Source organism: Poecilia reticulata, linkage group LG9 (assembly GCF_000633615.1).
Source record: "Poecilia reticulata strain Guanapo linkage group LG9, Guppy_female_1.0+MT, whole genome shotgun sequence".
Lineage (NCBI taxonomy): Eukaryota > Metazoa > Chordata > Actinopteri > Cyprinodontiformes > Poeciliidae > Poecilia > Poecilia reticulata.
Window position 1 is genome coordinate 21,458,518 of NC_024339.1, and position 8,597 is coordinate 21,467,114.

Genomic DNA, 8,597 nt, shown 5'->3' on the forward strand with positions numbered 1-8,597 from the left:
TATATAAATACACGTTAAGTGGTCGAGTATGATCAGGTGTTGCTCACTTTAAATAATAAAAAGGCTAACTTCGCTGCTTTTTCAGTCTCATTCTAAATCATTGTGACTAGACTAGCTAACTTTTAAACAAAGTTAGCAGTAAAATTTTGGACATGTGACTATTCCAGAATTAAAACAGCTTAACCAAAAAGATTTAGTTCTATATATGAAAATAAATTGACAACAAGATGTTATAAACGAGCGATATTCATGGCAAAATTCCTGACAGATCGTTTACCTCATTCAAACGGAGTTTCTCTGACTCCCTCTGCTGCTGCCTTTACTCTGAGCGGTTCAGAGAGGGGAGGAAGCGCTCTGCTAATGCGCTATTGTGCGCCTTCAAAATAAAAGCATGCGAGTGGAAGATTTTAAAATTCTTCGCAACTGAGGTGAAATTATTGGGGGGCACGAACGTGACTCTCTCCAAAATTGGGGGGGACATGTCTCCCCCGACCCCCCGCTTCCTACGCCTATGGGTGGAGGACATCTACAGTGTCTTCTACAACAAATGTAAACATATAAACATCTATATAATGGCTGTAGTTATATGTTTTTTTAAAAACTATGTTGTTTATGTCGTATCATGTAATTTCATTATAGATGAGACAAAGGATGAAAAAAAATCTAATAAACGTACATTGTTATTCAGAAAATACATCCTGGATAAAAATAGCTCTCAGTTTTTTTTTTTCCACATACACATTAATGGACTGTGATGTAATGCTTCCTGTTCCTCACTGACAGTAACTAAAATTAGTAAATCAGGAAACAGGTCATCGGGAAAAGACAATCTGTTGCTGATGACCTGTGACGACATCTGTCTAACATGTGGAAAAGAAACTTACATTTTCATCTAATCTCTCAATTGAAATTCAATTTAAAAAATACTTTATTATTCCCAAAGGAAAATTAAATGTCGTTGTAACTCATTAATTCAAAGTCTTCAAGGAGTTATTAGTGATGGCTGTTGGCGGGACAGATCTCCTGTAGCGGTCTGTACTACAGTGAATCAGAAGAAACCTCTGACTGAAGATACTCTGTTTTCCCATGACAGACTCATGAAGAGGATGGTCTGGGTTGTCCATAATTTTCTTGATTTTATGAAGAATCCTTCTTTGCATCTCCAGAGTTCCCACAGTCGCCCTAGAACAAAACCAGAACAGAACCAGTCTTCTCTATCAGGCTGTTGAGCCTTTTTAGATCCCTGGCTCTGATGCTGCTGCCCCAACAGATACACTCATGTTCACAGTGCTGCACATTGAATCTTTATGAAATTAATACATTTAGTTTTTAATGTGAACATTTTCTTGTGGACTACCAGCAGAGATTGAGCTTTGTAAATAATTGCACACAGCAAAAAGTCCAGTGTTAATTTAACTCTGAAGAGTGTGGACTATATAAACACTGAAAAAGTGTTAATATCAACTCTGTGGGAGTTAAATCAACACTATGTTAACTCCCACAGAGTTGATATTAACACTTTTTCAGTGTTTATATAGTCCACACTCTTCAGAGTTAAATTAACACTGGGCTTTTTGCTGTGCATTATTGATATAAATGCAATTATCTCAATCATGTAGAATATTAAGGTGTGACAAGGTGTGTGTAGTGGTGTATGTGTCATTTTCTTTTATGGAAATTTTTTTAAAAAAAATTTTAAAGCTGAAGGTGGCTTCCAGCAAAGGAAACAATAAAACAATCTGAACAAGAAATGCTTGCAAATTTTCAGTTGGTTTGAACAGCTGTTGTGCATACAGTATATTCACCTGTCAGTGGAGCTGGGAAAGTGGATGGGATGACCTGAGGGTCAAGAGCCCTACTATGGTAATACAGAAATAGAGCCAGTGGAAAAGAGGTCAAAATGAAGAGATGAACCAACACAGGCTGGTTCAACATAAAGCATTTGATTCTCTGATATACTGCAGTTGCACCCTGGACAACTAACAGAAGATTTCCTGCCTAAAATATTGCCTTCTGTTTCCTCTCTTCCAAGATTTCCTTAGACTTAAGGTAAAGGGAATCCACATTATATGCAGAACCATTACCAAGATGCACATCTTGATAAAGCTTTAATTGCGTAATAAAACTGATTGTTCTCTTTGGACTTTCACTTTCTTCAGAAAATTTCAGTTTACATCATTCTCATTTTCGCAAGAAAATGTAAATTTTTCTTCTTTTTTAATTGTTAAACCATATTAGTGAGATAACAAATAGGTTAACTCTTGATTTAGTTCAGTATTTGTTTGGATACAAAAATTCCAAACAAATACTGTTGGGCTTCAACAGGACTGGTTGTTGATCGGTAGGAACAAGGCTGCTCAAATGTAACTCATGCAACTGAATTTGTAGTACATAAATAAATTAGAGGTAGCCTTACCATTAGCTGAAAATGTATTTCGTTTTTAAATTAAGGTTAATAAATAATTTATTACATTATTGGACTTTTGGTAATTTCAGAAAATACGTAAGTGTCAACTTTGTGGTCTGGTTTCGACCAAAATATTTTATTGCCACCAGGGGGAGCGCTACCCTCAACGTTTTGCAGATCGTTAAGTGTGCGTTGTTGAAAGGCAAATGCCGAAAATTACGTTGGTAATCCTTTCAAAATAAAAATAAAATCATTTTCTTTTGCCGTTTTTCCTTGTGTTCTATAGACAGGATCATTTAGCATTTGAATTAGTAAATTCAAAAAGGGAGCTTTAGTGAAAACTGAAGAGCGCTATGGGTCTTAAACGAATGCAACGTCACACTGGACTTTTATTTTGAAATGACTACCGGAAGTACGATGCTCTCATTATCTGCGTTGTGTTTCGTGTCGCGCTTGAGAAGGCTGAAGTCTAAGCAGCAGTTCAGACTTGAGAGGACTGGCAAGTTATGATGATGAGAGCTCCTTGTCCGTCTTCTCGTCGCCCTTCCCGGTTCTGTGGACGGAAGCAGCAGCTAATGGCCTGAACGCAGCCCTGTCTGCGTTTTCTTCACCGCAGGACGAGCCCACTCACCAACTCACTGGGTCGTAGCGCGAATACTCCAAGGACATTTTAACGTTTCTACAGTTTTTGGCCTTTTCTGTCGATTGAGGAAATCCAGCGTGTTGCTCTCCCGCGCAATGATGTGGACAGATTTTGTAAACATGGGCAGAACCTGCGGTTGGTTTCATGTAGCCCACCCCCGGGGCTGATGATGTGTCTACGCTTGTCATTTTTAAACGTCGTACCCGCATCCCTTCCCCTGTCGAGGCGACAGACACACAAACAGACCGACGAGCCAGTGGACGGAAATCAGTCACTGACTTTCGTTGCGCTCCGTTCGGCTATGGCATCGCTGAGATCGGAGGCTGCCTCATGCTGAAGGGACATCTGTGTTTCTGGAAGAAGGTGGTGGCCATAAAACCCAGAGGAGAGACTGATGAACTTTGAATCCCAGACTGCTGCTGCTGCTGCTGCTGCTGGAGGAGTGTGTTGAAGGCAGAGGTGCTTCGGGTTCAGGTATGTTTTCAGCATTGCCAGCCATCAGTTTGCTTTTACCCTGCTGCCATGTTGCTAGGTAACTAAGAGACGGTGGGTTTACTTCAGTTCATCTTCTCGGGGATGTAACGCCACCTTCGATAAATCTTATTTTCCTTACAAGCCGTGCATTCAACATGTGCTGTGCTTGCTCTCCAGCAGACGTGTTTAGACTAACTTTGCATGCAGAGCATTGTCCTGCACTCCTGTGATCCATAACCCAGTTGCAGCTCACAGGGGAGGTATGCATTAACAGATGAGGAGGTGTTTTGGATACCCTGACTGTGACATGGGCAGATCTTATCATGCATATGATTTTATATGGGCTTTTCAGAAAAACTGCCCCCGGGGAGCAGATGCCTTACCCTCCTCCCCAGCAGGAACGGGCCATTTAATAGACTCAAGAAAACCACGTTTTCAATTCTGCTTTTTGTACAGCAACAACTTAAAACTATCCTCATGGGGCACTTTGTAAGACAAACTGGGCCAGTTCACGTATAGAAATGGTAAAAAAAAAAAAAAATCGAATCAAACTAGAAGCTGCACAATACATCAAATCAATATTGTGATCCCTTTTCAATGGTTGCAGTTGCACTGACTCTGATGCAATATTCGGTTGGCTGTAAAATGTCAGGTGGGGAGAATTCAAACTGCTTGCAAATAATATATTCATCCAGTCTGACGGACTGTCACTGTGTGTCAAGCCTCTATCAAAATGTTAAAGCTGAAGGAGAGTGGGAGGTCTATAGTAGGACATCAAAATTTAATGTCTTCCTAGAAATAAACCAATCATATAAACGGTTTCACATTAGGCCACATACAGTCCAATAAATATTAGCTCATTTTATAAAGACATTACTCTCTGTTTGGCGTTGGAATTTTCGTGCAACCAGAGAAAACCGACATTGACACTGTAGATTGAAGTATTTGTTCATTTATTCCAAATCATGTAGTAGTCATTGCAACATTCAAGAACAATATAGCAAGTTGCGTGCTGTTGTGACGTTGTGCAGCCCCTTCCCATGCATTTCTAATATTTTGTTCCCGAACAGTTTAACGTCATAAAAGTAGCTTAGCGGTACATGTGCTGCACCTTTCTTCTACAGGGCACTACTGTCTAAGCTGCAGGAAAAATGGTTATGTTGGATGTATAATAAACATTGAGATGGATGATACAGAGGGGCTATTATTAGATCTGTGAATATTGATGCTGGTGGAAAAGGACACAAACAGCCTTGAACCGACTCTATGTCTTTTCATGGCTGCTATTGGAACGGTGTGCGGAATCACATGGCACCAGACTGATTGTATTCCTCAAGCTTTCATGCCACGATCTGTCCTTTTTGTGTGTGTCCATTTCTCAGAGAGCCTACACAGTGACACACAGGTGTGAGACTTTATGTAAGACACTGCTCTGCTTTAAATAACAGCGTGCTTGACGAGTCACAAACCCGATCCCTGTCTCTGCAGCCTCTCAAGGAACAGATGAATAGCAGCCAGTCGTGTTTATGTGCACCAAGAACCTGCATGCCAGCAATTTCTTGCATACCTGAGGCCTGTTTTTGTTCCAGTGCGAGTCCGTAATTCTCTGCAACAAGAGTCCCTCCACTTGACTCAGCAGGGCCTGTGTGAGTCATTGAGGCAGCGCTGACTCGCAGGCTGTGGCGCCTGCTGTCCAGATGATCGCTGTTCCGCGAGGGCAGGAGCGGCTGCACCTTTTGTCGCTCCCGCTCTCACCTTCTGCTTTCCGCTCAACACCTCAGCAGGTCTTTCAACTAAGACTGGAAATTGTGAGTTTGTGGGTTTTTAATGCAAAAGCTACGTTACAAAATTGAAAGCGTTGCTTGAACCCAAGAGAACATGATGAAACATGCAGATAAAATGTGTCGAAGGCAGAAATTCGGGGCACACACACCAAAACAAGCAGTTTTGTGGGCCGGTATGGCTGCGGCTGAAGTAAGTTCTGCTTTGACGTGTTAAAACATGAGTCCTGGCTGCTGGAGGCTGTGATGTTTCTAAGATGTGTACATACAGCGTAAGTACCGCTGTTAGCTTTTTATATATACTTTGGGTTTTGTTCCCTTTGCTTATTATGCAAGAGCAAAAGACAAAAAAACTAAAACCAAAAAAAAAAATTCAGCTCTCTTCTGAGCTCCATATTGTTTCAACACTTTTGTACTCTTGCAATGAGATGCTTTTTTTTTTTTTTTTTAAATATAACTTAAGATTCAGGAAAAAGTTTGTGATCATGCTGCTTGTTTCAAGAAGAAGCAAAGAATTTGCTGATTCTTAAATTTGTTTACACATGAGCTTAACTCTGTTGTTTTGACCTTTTAAGATAATGCTGAGCTTTCTCTGCTGCATACGCAACAATTCCTGCTTCGTACACCTAACCAGTTTTTTGAGGTTTGGACGTTCTTCCCTCCCCCTCCGGCAGAAACTTGCACAATGTACGCTATGTCCTGAATGGGCAAAGACTTTGTTGCAGATGCAAATTTAAACACCTACCAGGCGGTTTTGAAACTCTAGGGAAATGTTTCTGCCTTGTTTGGCCACTATTTTCCAATCGATTACTAACTTAATATTTTTGTTGTGTAGAAATGTTTAATAGTTTGCAGAACTTTATATAAGGAAACCTGAAAAAGTTTGCTGTGCGTTTTTGCATTCAAACACTCTAAAAACCCAGCAAAACCATCAGCCTTCAGCAGTCATGTAGTTGGTGAACTACATGACCTAGATTCAAAACACCATGTGTGGTAAAATACTGACATTCACCTCTCTATATTCTCACAGTAAAACATGGTAGTGGTAGCGTCATGGTATGGGCTGTTCTTCAGGAAGGACAGCAAAGCTGCTCCGAGGTGAGACCAGCTTAATTTCTGGATTCAAACCTTTCAGAGGCTGCAGAAGATTTGCGAGTAGCATGAAGGTTCATCTTCCAGCAGGACAAAATATTAAGCAAACAGCCAGAGTGACAATAGAGCTGGTTCAGTGTTTCCAAACGCTGGTCCTCAGGGCCCATATTTTAAATTTGTCTCTGCTTCAGTTGGTCTAAGTAAAATGACTGGATTATGTCATCAGCATCAAATGCTTTAGAAGCCTGTCAACTAGGAAGAGAAGCCCCCCAAAACATGCTGGATATTCAACACCAGAATTGAGAAACTCTGTTTAGATCAAAGGATATTCATTTGTTAGAATGACCTACAGGGTTTCCCCCAGAAAACTTGCTAAGCCCGGTGGTCGGGGTGCCGAGACGGTCCACCGGTGGTCCACCGTGTTTTTGTATTAAAAGATGTTAAGGTGACAGGAAATGTAAAAGTATTACTGTGTAATTATATGTTACGGGAAAAGATCTCCAGTGAAATGCTATTTAAACCCACAACTAGTCTAAACACAACAAATTTTCACTTCTGTTAAATCCAAATTAAGTCAGCGGCTCCATCAGGCCCCCAAGGGCTTCAGGGGCCCCATAAACGCTAATATTTTAAAACAGACCACAGATACATAAATGTAACACTTGTTTATTGAGATTATCAATGCCGTTAAATTTTATTCAATTGTTTAGGCAATTCATAAATTAAATTATTTTAAATTGTTTAACATTTAGATACAAGATTTTAAGGAACTGGTAAGTTTACTTTGTAAAACTTGAAAGAACAATATTCATAGTTAGATTGTTTTGTTACCATAGCAACAATCTGATGCTGTGAGTTTAATCTTTGAATTTACAAATACAAATTGGTAAACTGTGATTAGAACTTATTGCTTTTTAGGCTGGCCAATTAAACTACTCCCTTCTCCCATATTTCACTAAATCTAACACAGAAGCTGTTAGAGGTGCTGATATTTTTAGCAACAAAAGGGGCCCCTAAATCAGATTCTGCTCAAGGCCTCATACAGCCATGGACCAGCCCTGCATGATGAGTTAAATCTGCTGCACTATGCAGAGATGCGCAACAAACGGGAGATTTAATTCAATGCTGCTAATGTGGCTTGAGTAGCTCTTCCATTTCGTGTCTGTTGAGTTTTTAATAAGCGTCACAGAAACTATTCTGGTTGGTCGAGTTTATGGGACGAGTTTCTCAGATCTCCGTGCGGCTGCACGTATTAACTCTAAGTAGACAACGCATTTGATATGGTTTGATGCATCGTGTAACCGAAAAATAATAAAAAAAAATAATATATATAAAATCAGCATGATGCGTGACTCCGAGGAGAGCGTGAAAGCTCCTCACCAGGCTGAACCTGCATGATGAGGTTAGCGCTGCGCGTTATCCACAAACGCTCCAGCCACAGACATAAACTTTACAGGGAAGACAGACACAGAGCCACTGAGTTGTACACGCCGCATATAATTGTTTGTTCACAAAGATAAATCATTCTCACCACTCCACAACGCGCACCTCTGAAGGCACCACTGCAAGTTATTCCTGAGGTTCACATTGAGCTACGCAACCAGAGCTAATGCGGCGGGTTTTAAACTCTTACCTAGAATGCTCCAAAGGATCATAATTCCTCACAGTAGGTTTATGTAAATATCCATACACGTCAGCCTGTGTCCAGTTTGAGTGAAAGGAGGCGCGCGCGATCCTGCTGAGGTAAAGCAGCTGCAGCGCGCGAGGCAAAGCGCATTTTCTTCCAGTTTCCCTTACCAGTAAAACACATAAAAATTCATGGGTGAAACAAGACGGCAAAGTTCAAGGGGAATGAACACTTTTGCAAAGCGCTGTAAGCTAAATGTTTTCATAATTACACCAGAATATTCTGAAGTCCTGCTGCATTGCTGACTCAAAAAATAAGTGCAGATGGGAATAAAAGACGGCCTCATGCAGGGGTCACTGATTTGACATTAGCCCTCACTGTCATGTTGGCTTTAAGGTTGCGAACCCACATGCAAGAACACAATCAGACAGAGCGAGTCAGAAACAATGATGTTTATTGAAGAGTCAGGGAGCTGGTGGCGAAGCCGAATCGGCGGACCGGTTCTTCTACTGCCAACGGGAGAAAGCAGGGTTAGCGGGAACTCAGCGGAGTTTCTCCAGGAAATGACTGAGG

The 8,597-nt window shown here is 40.9% G+C and overlaps 1 protein-coding gene across 5 annotated transcripts in view; it reads left to right on the forward strand.

The window, feature by feature from the left end:
• The first annotated feature begins 2,771 nt into the window (after positions 1–2,771).
• The window catches only part of LOC103470268 (membrane-associated phosphatidylinositol transfer protein 2-like), a 61,994-nt gene continuing 56,168 nt past the window's right edge, over positions 2,772–8,597 (forward strand). For 2 of the 5 annotated variants that reach the window (XM_008418583.2, XM_008418582.2), the window contains exon 1: positions 2,775–3,524. The gene's annotated coding sequence lies outside the window, so the exon portion shown is untranslated. Of the gene's footprint in view, positions 3,525–8,597 lie in introns of all 5 variants that reach the window. The other 3 variants (XM_017306728.1, XM_008418581.2, XM_008418585.2) reach the window with 3 other exon arrangements.